This window comes from Sinocyclocheilus anshuiensis, unplaced genomic scaffold (assembly GCF_001515605.1).
Source record: "Sinocyclocheilus anshuiensis isolate Anshui unplaced genomic scaffold, SAMN03320099.WGS_v1.1 scaffold2595, whole genome shotgun sequence".
NCBI lineage: Eukaryota > Metazoa > Chordata > Actinopteri > Cypriniformes > Cyprinidae > Sinocyclocheilus > Sinocyclocheilus anshuiensis.
The window spans coordinates 209,159-224,681 of record NW_015560620.1 but is presented as its reverse complement, the minus strand read 5'-3'; positions in this window follow the sequence as shown (position 1 = coordinate 224,681).

The window sequence follows — 15,523 nt, the reverse complement described above, 5'->3', positions numbered from 1 at the left end:
AAATGCAAGGCAGTAAGCTCATTGGCTGCATATGCAGCATGAACCAATCAGCTTGTGCCAAGTCGTTTAACTCTCTGAATATCATCAGTTACTTTAACAACCCGTCAGCCTGTGCCATCTAGAGTTTAATGACTGAACTATATATATACAGTATGTATGTATATATATATATATATATATAATTGGTATATATAAATGTAAGGCAGAATGAAACAAAGTTTTATTGATCTGTTTTTGAATCAATCATCCATGTGTATATTTCTTTTTTTATCTCATAATTTTACTCTTGATGTGTGCTGGACTTCTCCAATCATTCTGTTTGTTTAAACTCTGCCCCTTTATTACAATTGACTGGAAGCATACATTCAGATCTGCCTCCATTCAATCAACAACCAATTGACAGAACCAAGTCACTGCTCTACATTTTTTTCGATAAGCCATTTAACTCAGATGTACATCACAATAGAAGAAAAGATCTGTCACTACTTCTGTCTCATTGCGCCTTTAAACCACCCTTTATGATGCTGTTACATAGAACCACTGACAGGAAGTAGAGGTCTTGTAGAAACCTATGGGCTCCTCAGAGAACCTTTTGAAAGGGTGCCTAGAACACTATTGTTGATCCATAAATGATCCTGTCAACATGACATGTTGATGACAAATGCTTCTTTGCAATTTAGTAATTCCTCATAAGCAGGTCCATATTAAATCTCAACTCCATCATCCCATGCTTTTCAACCAAAATCAGTGCAAGACATGAGAAGAACCTGCTTCAAAACAGAGACACACTTCATATATTCTGGCCGATACATTTAAAGTTAGGGCTCACAACCCTCAGTACCACACAACAAAGAATCTGGAGGGTTGAGGCTGACACAAACTTGGGTCTATAAGAGAATGAACAGGCCAGGTCACTGTTATGCATATTAAATATGATGAACCAGCAGGGCTCTGGTCCAGCGTGAGCTTTTCAAACCTATGCAATGCAGCTCTGAGCGAATGACACCAGAAGTCAGCAAGACAGATGATGGTAATGTCAGATTCTGCAGTACCAGACAGACCAGGTCAGTGAGCTGTGCATCTCCACCCCAATAGGACTGTTAGTCATATGCAGTTTATGAGCACACTATTCCACTCTAGACTAAACCAGATTTATGTGTCAACTTTATAATGTAGCTATTTTATATAATGACATTTTGGAGAATAACAAACCTTGTAATAGGTTTATCTTGTAATAGGCAAATGGCTATGGATTGCATATGGATTTATAGAGGGGCCAAAGAGATCCAATCTCCAACTGGTGACAGATGGAGTGTAAAATCTGCTAAATAACTGTAGTGCTCTGAGATGTGATCTGCTTTTTGTCCACTGGGCAGAGTAACAGCACAGGTTTAAACAGTCTGTAGAGGCCTATGGGATTAACACAGGTACCATTCATCAATATTCACATATTATAATGAACAAAGACAGGGATTGCTTTCAAATATTACAAATGCAGTTTTAATTATTAATGGATTTCACATTTATATATATATATAAAAAACGTAGGAAGTCTGCTCAATAGCAGCATAGATTACTGGGCGTGTCATTACTTGACATAAATTGAAGTTGAACTGACTTGTATGGTTAGTTTAAAATGCATTGGCTTTATAAATAAATAAATTGTTATTTACCCTCTCTAATAACAATAGTTTGTTTAAAATGCACTGGTAATAAATAAATAAATAAATAAATACATACATACATACATACATACATACATACATATCAAAGCAAAGCAATACAATCCAAAGTTGCCAAAGACTGTTAAATACCTGATTGATGTATGTCAATGCACAACTTCAAATTACTACCTTAAAAAAAGTGTTTTATCTTTCAAATTGTATTAATTACATGGCTTGATCATTCAACAGTAAAATATGCACCAGGGTTTTCTGGGGCCGTTCATAGTGCAGGAACACACTCAAGCACACACACGAGGGACTGGGATTCCATAGGATCAGAGCTGCACTACGATCCATGTCTTAAGCCAGATAAGACTTCAAAGCATGAGACAGATTTACAAGACATGGTGAATCCCCCTTTAAAAAATACTGCTGCATAAATGTTTATGTAACTCAAAAGACGTCTAACACCGCCGAAACAAGCTCAGTCATCGTAAAATGGCAACTCACATGAAAGAACAATGGGCTACCTGTGTTTTGCGAACAAAGCAATATTACTTTGCTATAAAAACAGATGCAAATCATTCAAAATCGATACAATGGGATCCAAACTTGTAATATCACTGGTGAAAATGCTTACATTGAGGATTATACTAATTTGATATATTTTTTTCCCATGACATATTTTAAACATAACAATATGGGTGAAAAGTTGAATATTAATATTAAAAAGTAGGCTATACATGAACCTCATAATGTCTTGAGATTTGGTTCATTTTTAGTTTGTCAGTACACATAGACTGCATTGTGTAAAAGCTGATCATGTTCTCCAGTATGATCTGAGATGATCCAAAGAACATCTTAAGGTTCAACAGAAAAGTATCTGACTGTTTGTAAGAGTCTCATGATCAATACACTAATTTTACATTGCGATGTTTCTTTGATTCTAAATCCTAAATCAGGTTCATTTTTATTTGATCCTAAATCACAGCTTTTTAATGCAGACTTTTGGGCCGTACTGTAACTTGTTAGAAACTGCATATACGCATTGGTGTACAGAGGTGAATATTCACATGGCTTTTATGAAAAGTTTTAAATATTCATGAACAGTCTAACACTAATAAATATTCATCACCATACTGTAACTCTTTTGATTGCACTGCTTGAATGTTTTGAAAGGCCCGTCAAAACATTTATCCACAGAGAATGATTTTTAAAATGAATAAAATATGTATTTTCTAAAACCTATTCCGATGTTTTTCTTTTAGCATGTTTTGGCTGTAGTCTCAAATTACAGGTCCAGATGAGACCTCTGCAGTTTTGATGCAGTTCGGCAGTCAGTCACTAGAGGGCGCTGTACAGTGATTAACCTGTGAGACTTCATTGCAGCAATTGAACAGAGGGTCAATCTAAACTCAAAATGAATACTTAACATTTTTATCACACACTGTAGAGCTGCTGCATATAAACAAACACGTTCAATCATCATTGGCGGCAATATATGATTTCCCATTGGAAGTCGTGATGTCGTTCCTGCTCTTAAACTACTTTTGATAAACTCAACAGAATGTCTTTAAACCTGCTGGTACGGGAAGGATGGAAACCAGGTCCATTGCTGTTTAACAGTACAAGGCATGGCCAGATCGCTCTGTTCCGCTACGGAGCAAAGGAATGGATGTGTCTTGATCATTTGTCTGTAGTGTTGCCAGAAAACAACATGATGGAGCAGTCAGTCAGTCCAAGACCCGATACCGTCCAAGCCCACCCAGAGACTCCACTTACAGTGACATCAAACAAGAACGAAAGAGGAAAGAAAGATACAGGACCGGGGTCGGGAACAGGGGAGCTTTGGTTTCCAATCCCCAAAGAATACTGTAATCTTAACACAGAGATTCACAAGTCACCATTTCTTCGTTTCTAATGATGGAAAATTACTGTAGCATAAATAGATATATTTCACTTTATGTGTATTTCAAATGTAAGCCCATATCCTAAATCATTAGAACATTTGTTTGGACATGTCATAGATTTAAAATCTTTTAATCTGTCACATGCTTCGGCAAAATTCTGTGTGTTTTCCAGGTCACAGGTGACCTCACCGATCCAGACGGTCTCTGTTTGCCCTTCAGTTGAAGTGACAGAGGCTGCGCTTGAGTATTTTGTGCTGGTGGCTGTATGAAAGCATAGGCCAATGATGTAAAAGAGTGCAAAAAAAAACAAAAAAAACTAATCTGGTGCTAAGTTCTTAGAAAATGTACTCTTTGTATTCCTGTTGGTTTCATATGGTTAAAAAAAAAAAAAACTTTTAGAGCATTTTTAAGAAAAGTTTCAGTTTAATGGCTCTAAAAATGTCATGTGATATTACCAAGCAAAAAGTAATAACATTTTTCTCACAACTTGAATTCCTGTGAGTGTACACATCTTAATTATTAATTTCAAAAATGTTTTTAAATATATATTTAAAGATTATTTTTAACAAATTATTAATGCATAAATATCGCTAAGTTTCTATGTAGTCATGCCACATGACATTCTGCATCCTCAATACAGAATGTATTGTAAGTGTGCAGATCTCAAATGTTATTTAAAAAAAATATAGTTTTAAAGAAGTGGATGTAAAAGAGTGCAAAAAAAAACAAAAAAAACTAATCTGGTGCTAAGTTCTTAGAAAATGTACTCTTTGTATTCCTGTTGGTTTCATATGGTTAAAAAAAAAAAAAACTTTTAGAGCATTTTTAAGAAAAGTTTCAGTTTAATGGCTCTAAAAATGTCATGTGATATTACCAAGCAAAAAGTAATAACATTTTTCTCACAACTTGAATTCCTGTGAGTGTACACATCTTAATTATTAATTTCAAAAATGTTTTTAAATATATATTTAAAGATTATTTTTAACAAATTATTAATGCATAAATATCGCTAAGTTTCTATGTAGTCATGCCACATGACATTCTGCATCCTCAATACAGAATGTATTGTAAGTGTGCAGATCTCAAATGTTATTTAAAAAAAATATAGTTTTAAAGAAGTAAAAAAAAAAAAAAATCCTAAAACGATTAATTCTTAAATATCAGTTTCTATGGAGTTGCACCACGTGACATTTTACATCCTGATTACATGTGAGTGTACAGATCTTAATTATTATTTCCAAAAATGTTTCAATATATTGTTCAAGATAAGTTTTTTTAATTATTATTTATTTATTTATTTTAACAAATATCACACATTATTAATTAAAAAATACCCCTATTATGTTTCTGTGGAGTTGACAACCTGAACTAACTTTACATGACATAAAAGGTCAAATTAGCTGATATTATTATTTGTTTATTCTTGATATTTCTTGATTAAATATCAAAATTAATTTGAATGAATTAATGAACTAATTTATTCAATTAATAAAATATCATACTTCCATACTAAATTACATTTGAATGTTTTTTTTTTTTAAATAAATACCAGGTTGGAGTATCAAAAATATTTCTATCACATCATTGACCCATACTTGTTTGTCCAATTTGCAATCCATTGGTACCAAAACCCCACTTGAACACACTTACGCAGCCACATTTGTAACAGTTACACTCTGTAGACAAATACTGAAGCAGTCTAATTGACTACAGGGTGCAGAAAGAGAATGCTGAGTGTGGTAGGTGGCAGTGACTTACAACATGTAAGACGGGCACCCACGTGCACAGGCACGCACTCATTCCGCTGGGGGGAAGCTGGTGGGTCTCCTTTCGCGGAACCAACACAGGAAGTTCTGTGGCACAGAGAGGAAGTTGACTAAAACAGAGCACAAAAAAAACCCCTCCTGATTCCTGTGTCCCAGGACTTGTGTCTACCCACACGACAGATCACCACGTCCATCTCCGCCTCACAGACCACTAGACACGTCGTCTCTCAGTATGCGTGCGTGTGCGTCTGAAACAGTTTCTCACAGAACATTAAGGCATCTGAATGTTTGTATGCTTACGTAAAAGGAATAATTCACCATATCTCACCCAAATGTCAATTTTTTGCTTCCACGGAACAAAAAATGTGGTATTTTGCTGAGATATGTCTAAGCTGCTCTTTTCTACAAAACACAAGTTGTAAGTTGAAAACCCAAATAGAAATAAAAACGGCACAAGCGTTGAGCAAGTACATTACTAATTTTCAATTTTGTTTTTGTTTTATTTATAAATATAAATCTTTTGTAACATTCTAAATGTCTTTACTGTCACTTTTGATCAATGTAATTAATCCTTGCTGAATAAAACTATTCATCTCTTTCAAAAAAATAAAATAAAATAAAATAACTGACCCCCGTTTTGAACGGTAGTGTATATTTAAAAGAAATGCATCATAAATAAAAAGTTAAAGCAGCTGTAGAAAAATAATGGTAATGTGAAACATACCAAAGACCTTTTCAGGACATTAAAGAATGGCAATAAAGTTTCAGAGCTCCGCCCTAATCCATAAATAACTGACTGTCCATATCCATCTTCATCTGGACTAATAGGGATGACGAGAGATGGTCTGATGAGCAGAGAAAGGTAGACTAAGAAAGGGGGAGGGAATGAGGGAAATGTTCAGATTTGCATCCATCACAGGCTATTTTCAGCACTCCTGTTGGAGCGCTAGATGGAGTGGTGTGGGGAGGCTGCCCAGAGGGCAGCGGGTGACCTTTGACCCCAGAACCTCTTCAATATAAACTTTATTAGCTTGCTGCAAAATGTGTTTGCATCTGTTGAGGCGAGTCTTGGTTCCTCCTGCATATGAACTCTTGATACAAACTGATTCGCTCACTGGCTAAAACCCCTTTACACATTGAGGATTTATACAGACGTCTATCAACATGATTCATCGCATGCACAAAAATGCTTAAGAACATGGACACGTTGTAAAGAATAATGAAGGCAAATCAACAAACATAACACATACCCATCAGTGAAAGCTCATAAGATTTGATTAGTGCTTAAGAATGCGGCGTCCCATATCTCACCCGGCTCACCCTCATCTGGCCCCATTGGTTGTCAGCGTGGCCATTCATCCTCAGCCCGACCAATCAGCTGCAGTGACAGTGCAGCCCTCAGCCAATCACAGCATAGGAAGCCTTGACAGTGAGGGAGATGCTCATATGTGTTTATGGCCTCCTGCCTCTATGACAGAACACAGAACCCTTCAGAGAAAAATAAAGCAATTAGCCAATTACACCACACAGGCCTATTAGAAGCCAAACATCCCAGTGTTTTCTTATCCTTTATACACAGCGATAAGACTCGAGCTGACGGAGCGAGCGTATCGCGTCCCACGGAAAGAAGGAAAAGTGATGGTTATGAAAGAGAGGTAAGGAAGATTAGACATATTTGCAGGGAGTCTCTCTTTATTTGAGAGAAGACGGATGAACTGAACTCTCAGTAACTCTTTGACTCGTGAGAAAGAGATGTGAAAAATTAAGTGAAAAACTAGTGCAGGTGAAACTGCTGCATATGGATTATTAATCTAAAACCAATATAAAGCACTGTTTATCTAGGGGCAGACTGATCCATCATATAAGCTCATTGAATTCCCTTGAAATACTGTTCAATAGAGCTTAAAAATGAAACAAAACACTGTCCAAAAAAAAACCCTTCTTCAGTGTGTACAATGAGACATAATAGTCGCAAAATATAGAATTCTTGGCAAAATATAGATAACATAACATATTGATATGAACCGATTCAAATTGTTATGAAATGTTCACAAGTACATGTACGTGTTTAATGAGTCACTAGAGGAAGCAGCTGCAATGCAGACGTGCACTGATTTCCTGATTTTAGAAGAACAGAGACAAAAAAAGCACTAACAGTAATAATTTTAGCCATAGAGACTTGTTGATTAATAATAGCATTGTACTGTTCTTTTGAACATAAGGAATATATTAGTCATGGGGATTAAAGTGTCTAGAATGTACTGTATGTAAAATATGTATAGAAAAAAAAAATAATGCTGCAAATAATCTCCCTCTAGTCACTTTCAGGTTACAAAATATTACATCATGCAGAGAAAAAAACAACAGCCAAACAATTTATTAGATTTGTCTGATTTCTAGTTAAAATATCCAAAAATAACGATATATTTAATTGAGACAAGACTGTATGAGCTATTTGATGTTTAATATATGACGTTTTTTAGGTTTTTATATATTTTTCACTGTAAAATAAAAGAAGACTATTATCTCCCAGCACAAATCTCTCAACACCTGCCCATCCTGTAAAAAAATAAATAAAATCCAGCTAATGACCCATTTGGGCCAACTGGAAACCAGCTAAAAAAAAAAAAAACAGCTACCAGCTTAAAATGGATTATTCAGATTTCTGTGCAATGTTTACACTATCCTCAAGACACTCTTACAAAGATTTGTCCAGTTTTATAAAACTGCTTTATCATGCTGTTTCCTAATGCTCTTGAGGCGTTTATACAGTACTCTCTTAGCACTTCCACAGGACTCTCAAAGACCTCTCACAACCAGTAACCATTGCTATAAATCTCACACACAATGAGCTCTTAAACACCAGGGTGGTCTTCTCTCATGTCTCTTTCCTCTCCTACACTTTCTTCTGTGACCATCTCAAACTTTCTCTCACTCGAAATGAAACATTCATCCGACCCATTCCTCCATCCTTCAGACTCCCTACCCCAGCAGGCCCAAGTCTCCCTTTACCCTTCAAAGGTCTCTGTGACTCTTTGTCCTGGGTCCTGCTCTTGGGGAGGAGGGGTCGGTTGAGTTGTGAGTCGTCCTCTCCACAAACGTGCCATCTCAGAGAGCCTGATGTCCACTAAAGCAGTTTCAAACTAATAAACAATTGTCAAGCGAGAGGTAAAGCAGAGAGCTGTATGGCCATTCTAAGAGCACATCAAAGGGTCCGCGCTAAGAGCCGTGTAGAAGAGAGATGTGGATGACCTCTCCAACGCACACATACACAAATCACATATGCACCTCACAAATATCACATGCATACATAGCATACACTGGGATGAACGTATTTCAGAATTACAGACAGAACAATGACATATAAATGGAGCTGGATTCACTGTGAGTTACTGTGTGAGTCACTGGCTGGAGGAAATGACATATTTGGTGCTAGATGATTTTGGTCACAGTCTCTAGTAAGTCAAGAAGCAAAGATTCAGACTCAAAGATTGGAATGAAGAAAAGATTACAGCTCTCTTTGCATGGCATTGGATAGTTTAAATCAGAATAAGTAAGGGAAGGGCATGATAGGATAGCCCGGATAGGAACAGGGATAGGATAAGTCAAGTCAAGATTAGGATAGACCAGGATAGGACAGGGAGAATAAGAAATTGCAGGACAGCTTAGGATAAATCAGGGCAAGGTAGGATATGATGAAAAAGAATTGGAACAGGACAGGATAGGATAGGATAAGTCAGAGCGGGAACGAGTAGGGTAGGATAGGACATGCAGGATAGGATAAGTCAGGACAAGATAGGATAGACCAGGATAGGACAGGGAGAATAAAAAATTGTAGGACAGCTTAGGATAAATCAGGGCAAGGTGGGATATGATGAAAATGAATTGGAACAGGACAGGACAAGTTTAGGACAAGATAGGATAAGTCGGAGCAGGATAGGATAGGGGCCAGGATAGGATGGGAAGGGAGAGGACAGGATAGTATAGGTCAGGATATGATAGGATAGACCAGTATATAGGACAGGACAGGACTGGATAGGATAGGATCGGGGAGAAAATCTATTGCTTCATGAATGACATCACTATCCCTGACTGTCCACTAAAAACCCTGCATTTCATTTCAGACCCTCACCAGCATTCTCACACACACAACACACCCTGCTCACTCTTACTCTGGGAGGCAGAGAAGCCAGGATGGCTGAGCCCTAGAAAGAGGGAGCCAGCTCCTCTGTGTGTGTGTGTGTGTAGGGGGAGGAGATAAGAAAACTTCACAACCCATGACATAAATCACATCAAGACATGACAGTAGGACACTGAGCAGGACCACTGATAAAACCAGCAGGAGGGAGGGAGAGAGACCGAGAGAGAATGGAGAGAAAGTAAGTGGGAAGAACAAGGGTCATGGTAATGGGCGAGGGGGTAGAGCGAATGGAAAGATATAAAGAAAGTCTGAATGTGTTTGTGTCAGTGTGTGTGTGAAACGAAGAATCAGAGGGAGAGCGAGAGATGGACAGAGTGGGGGGAGTGAGAAAAGTATAGGAGTGTGTTAGATTCCCAGTCCTCCCGAAGGTGTAGATTATCCAAAGAGCACAAGCTAATTTCCAGGTTCATGAATGCATTCTCCCATTTCAAACAGCTGTCCACCTAAATCTTCACTGGCTGAGAAAGGATGCACCCCCACTATATGCATTATGATTCACATTGATCCAAGAACACTTTTAAACTAAATTTACTGTTTTTCCCCCATTTTCGCTGGTGCTAACTCTTCATAACGAAGATGACAGGTGATACATCATTTGATATACTGATCTTTCATTGACACGCTAACAAGGCCATTAAAACAGCTGAACTAATGTTACTGCTATTTAGCAGCTCACACAAATCAAGGACTGTGTATCATTAACCGAGCTGCTCTGGACGTCGCTGACAATTTGACGCGATGTTCGTCGTACTTATTAGCTGTTGGCTGAATCAGACTTGACCGTACATGAATGAAGTCTCCGTAAACTATCTGACATCCCTGCTCCACAACCTAACCTCCGTGTTTATTCTACAGCCCAATTATAGAGAAAAACAAAACGTCTAACTGTGTACGGAGAGCATTCACTGTTTGTGTATGGCAAGAACACATCAATGGCAGCACTTCATTGTGTAGTTGACGTCTGCCGTTTAATTTATGATCTCCTATTTGTGTAAAATGTAGGCCATAATTTTAATATGTGTGAAAGTAAGAAGTAAACGGAAAGTGGGTAGTTTATGTATTTTCAGGGTTCATTTATCTCTATTGAAACTGGTTGAATGAGCCTGTGCTGGGTTGACCCTCAAAAAAGAACTGTGGTGGTACCACGGTACAGTCTGCGTGATGTTATCAGTTGGCAACACCATGACATTTTCTTATATACCATATCACTGAATGATCACATTAGTGTACCATGCACAGGGTATTACCATGGTGCATGTCAAAGAATCATTTTATTTCCATAGTACTTATCTAAAAATGAGTATAGTAACACTTTTACTATGGTACAATGACCTAGAAAACACAGTAATGACAAGTGACTTTTTGTATTTGTAGGCCCACCTTCAGTTCACAAACTGTCATTAATAGACATAAAATGACTTTAAACAATGCGTTGCTAATGCAACAGTGTTTGATAGCTATTTGCTTTGATTCTAATGAGCTGTACACTACACGTAACGCGCCCACATACATGACACAAATGACCAAATGTCATAACTTAAATGACTAATGCCACACACCCTCCAAAAAAACGAACATGACACAGTGCCCTTCACACAGGTACACAGCCCCTCCTCTCTCTTATCAGACCGCTGTGGGACATAGCTTGTTTTAAGAGTAGGAAAAATTGAACAGAGCACATTAAAGAAAATAGGAGTGAGTGTGTGCAAGTCTGTTTTCCTGGCCAGACTTTCAGTCTTGTAGCTAGAGATAGCAGCTGGAACAGCCATGTGAAGCAAGCCTCCACCAATCCCCTCCCTCTGCCTTATACTACCTGAAAACATAATACTGCTGTTACACATAATCTTTCTCATATACACAAAAAGAAATATATCCGCCTTTATACAACCATGTTTACTGCAGTTAGGTCATTGCTGTTATGAAGTATGTTTTGAAGACTGTAAATTAAATTTGAAAAAAATGCTTGCGCTGTATTTGTTTGTTTGTTTATTAGAGAAACTGATGACATTTCCTGGAAGATGACCTGGCTTTTGTTAATGGGATATTAGAAAAGATTATTAGGATAAAAAAGTAAAATTGAGAACATAGGAAAAAACTATAAATTGATATGATTAAAACAACACTTAGAATATAGAATTAGAATTGCCACACTGTACAAGATGTTGGAGATCAAAACTTAAAGTTTAATGTTGATTGATGCATTAAAATTGTTCAACTGGTTCAAATTAGGTGCCAATGTTAAAAAACATTCAATTTAGATAATTTTACTGAGCCTGCTGGATTTTTACAATTCAGAAAGTCAACAAAATGTTGTGTTTTGACCTCCAAATTGTTTTACAGTACAGTTTTTCATGGTAGAAGTCGATGCTTAGCAGTCAGTGAACATGGCAAAAATTGCAGCTCAAATGTAAAGCTCATCTGTGTTCACTTATTTGTGATGTTGTGATAAAAGAAAACTATCATGAACTATGATGGGGACATGAAAATTCAGTACATTGAAAGAATATAAAGCGCTAGCGTCTTCTTCACAAACCTTTACATACACAGTCATGGAGTTGGAATAGAGTGATAAAGTAATCCTGAGAGAGACAGAGAAAATTTGAAATTGAGAAAGAGGCAAAAGTGAGGAGGAGTGTGTGTGTGTGTGTGTGTGTGTTAAGAGTGCGTATCTGGCCGTAGTGGAGCCCGGTCCATGTAGTCTGCATGCTGTCAGTGTGAGTGGCCTTATCTTCCCCAAACATTTACTTAACCCTTTGTCTTACAGGGCCCAGCACAATGAGACACAGCCAGAGGAATCCCAGCGGGACTTCAGATGGACAGGACTGCCGCTCACTGATACACTCACAGTCACACTGACTGCAGTCTAATCTGCACACATTAAACTCACATTACAGCGATAACTACAGCTCACCAACTTCACTTCACCTTTAATGGCATCACTTAAATCTTGCTTTGTCCCTTTCCTTTTCATTTATAAAACAGTGGCTGACAGATGCAGAGTCTTAGCCAATCAATTCCAGCACATAAAATAATTTCCATGCAATAAACTGAAAGGACTTTTGCGTAAATGCTCTTCTGTCGTTTTGTGCAGTATTAGTTTATAAGCTCTAGATTCAGGCCATTATTTCTGAGGTAACAGTGAAGTGTGCTGTAAATACCTTTCTGTTATCTGAGCATGTGTTAAACTCTGGGTTCAGAAGAATGCAGCAGTCGGCCTTTGTCTCTGTGTCCACATCGTCAGAGAGGAGCTTATCAAACCCAACAAATACCATTACAGTGAGAGAGAGATCCATACCTTTCAGGCAATCATTTCTCCATGAGACATGCAACCTTCCTTATGCAGGATGAGATGGACTCTGCAAAATTTAAAAAATTTTCTCTGCTAGTTTTGGAGGGAAATCTGCAGAATTTTTCAGAATGAATTTAAACATGGTACAAAGTGTATTTAAAAACAAACAAACATATAAATGGTATAGGATGTTTTGAAATTCTGAAATGACGGCTGTGGCTGGAATTACACTACACCGCTTTTAAAATCTGAACATATTGTCATACACTTGCTGACCTTGTAAATGGATACAGAGGAAAACTTTGGCATCATACACAACATGACTGAGGATCACATTCTAAAAGACTTTAAGTCGTTCCGAAAAAAAAAGAAGAAATAAAAAACCTCATGTAACCTCATGAAATATGTGTCTCATTGCTAGAAGATGAAAACAAGTGTTCTAAAATCGGCTCAAAATATCAAACATGTCTGATATTCTCTGACTGGATGGAGTCAAAGTCTGAAGCTAAAAAATGTGAGGGTACATTTACATGACAACAATGTACTAAAAGCAGAAAAGTTTTTCCTTTGCATAGACAACTATGTTGTCAAAATGATTCCTGTTCACACACACGAAAATGGATAAATAACACTTATTTTATAGAGAAACACCACACGTGCATGATGTCACCATTTTCAAAAATTGACGTTTTTGTAGCTTAGAGACGATAATGGTATTGTTTTCCAAAATGTGCACTTTGAAACCCATTGTCGTGTAAATGATCAGCTAAACTGCATAAAAAGTTTTTAGTTTAATACGGTGTCATGTAAACACTACCCGAGTCTGTGCCCATCATACACCATATGATTTCCTGTGAAATTTGTCAGCTCTGACTGCACAAAATCTGTAGACTGGCTCTGACTTTCGGCAGGTAGCAATGACTCATCCAGACTGCAAATCGGAGCAAAAATTTGTGTAAGTCGTGTAGTGTTATTCAGCCTTAAAGAGATAGTTCAACCAAAAATTCTAATTACCCCATGATTTACTCGCTCTCAGGCCATCCTTGGTGTATATGACTTTCTTCAGACAAATACAATCGGAGTTTTATTAAAAAAATGTCCTGGCTCTTCTAAGATTTATAATGGCAGTGAATGGTGGTCGAGAATTTGTGCATTCCTGAGAGAGTGGCGTTTGTGTAAGAAAAATATCCATATTTAAAACTTTATAAACCATAATCTCTACCTTCCGTTAACTGTCGTATGCTCGTTCACGAGAGAGAGGCATTCCAGTGGATGATGAATTAGAAGTACAAAACGAGGATTTGTAAAGAAAAATCCACTGGAAGCTCTGGTGAGAATATGCGAGTCTCATGAGAACCTCGTTTTGTTTACAGAAGAGGAAAACCATTCTCCTCTTGGCTTATATCGAAATCCTCTGACATTTTTCTTTCCAAGCCTCGTTTTGTACTTCTAATTCGTGAACGGTGTTTGAATTGCTCTCTCCTCTGCATTTGTTTTTCGCATTCGTCACTTCTCATCGGAGCTTACTCTATGCCTACATCCTACATCATCCACTGGAACGCCACTCTCTCAGGAATGCACGTCTGACAGTTAATGGAAGCTAGAGATTATGGTTTATAAAGTTTTAAATATGGATATTTTTCTTACACAAACACATCAATTTGCTTTAGAAGGCCTTTATTAACCCCGCCCCCCCGCCCCTATTAACCCCACACTTTTTATGATGGATGGATGCACTTTTTGGCTTCAATATCTCAACCACCATTCATTGCCATTATAAAGCTTGGAAGAACAGGACATTTTTAATATAACTCCAATTGTATTCATCTGAAAGAAGAAAGTCATATACATCTAGGATGGCTTGAGGGTGAGAAAGGCCTAATCCCATTTCTACCCCTTAGCCCTTCCCCTTTGTTTTGCGCATTTACGTGAAGGGGTAGGGGGGGTCTCGATTCTCTTTTGGTTGGAGGCATAGGGGTAAGGGAAAGGGCCCTTCAAATGAAGATTTTTCAGGACCACACTTCAAACAAAGATTTTTCAGGACCACACTTCAAACGAAGGGGTATGAGAAATATCAGCATAAACCGGCTACAGCGGCAACATGCACTCTTAAAAATAAAGGTGCTTCACAATGGCATAGAAGAACCTTTTTGTCTAAATGGTTCCATGAAGAACCTTTAACATCTGAAGAATCTTTCTGTTTCACAAAAGGTTCTTTTGTGGCAAAAGAAGGTTCTTCAGATTATAAAAAGGTAAGAAAGAGATGGTTCTTTAAAGAACCTTTGACTGAATGGTTCTTTGTGGAACCAAAAATGGTTCTTCTATGGCATCGCTGTGAAGAACCTTTTAAGCACCTTTATTTTTAAGAGTGTGGCAGCCCGAGCGAACAAAAAGAACCATAAATGTAAGCATTTTTGGCATTAATAAAGATTTTAACGAAAAGTAATCATTTGTTTTACTTTACATTCAATCGTGTGTTCATATTTACGGTCATGTTATTCAAAGAAATGCTTGCAAAAAATCGCTAAAGTTTGCTAACGTCATATCATTACAGACTGCACGATTGTGCCACAACATATTTTCATGTCTGGTCAGGGCGATAACCACCATAGACACTGAGACATCAATAATTAGAAATCGCTAAAACTTTTTCTCAAATATTGCCAATTCGAGAGAGAGCGAGAGAGAGAGAG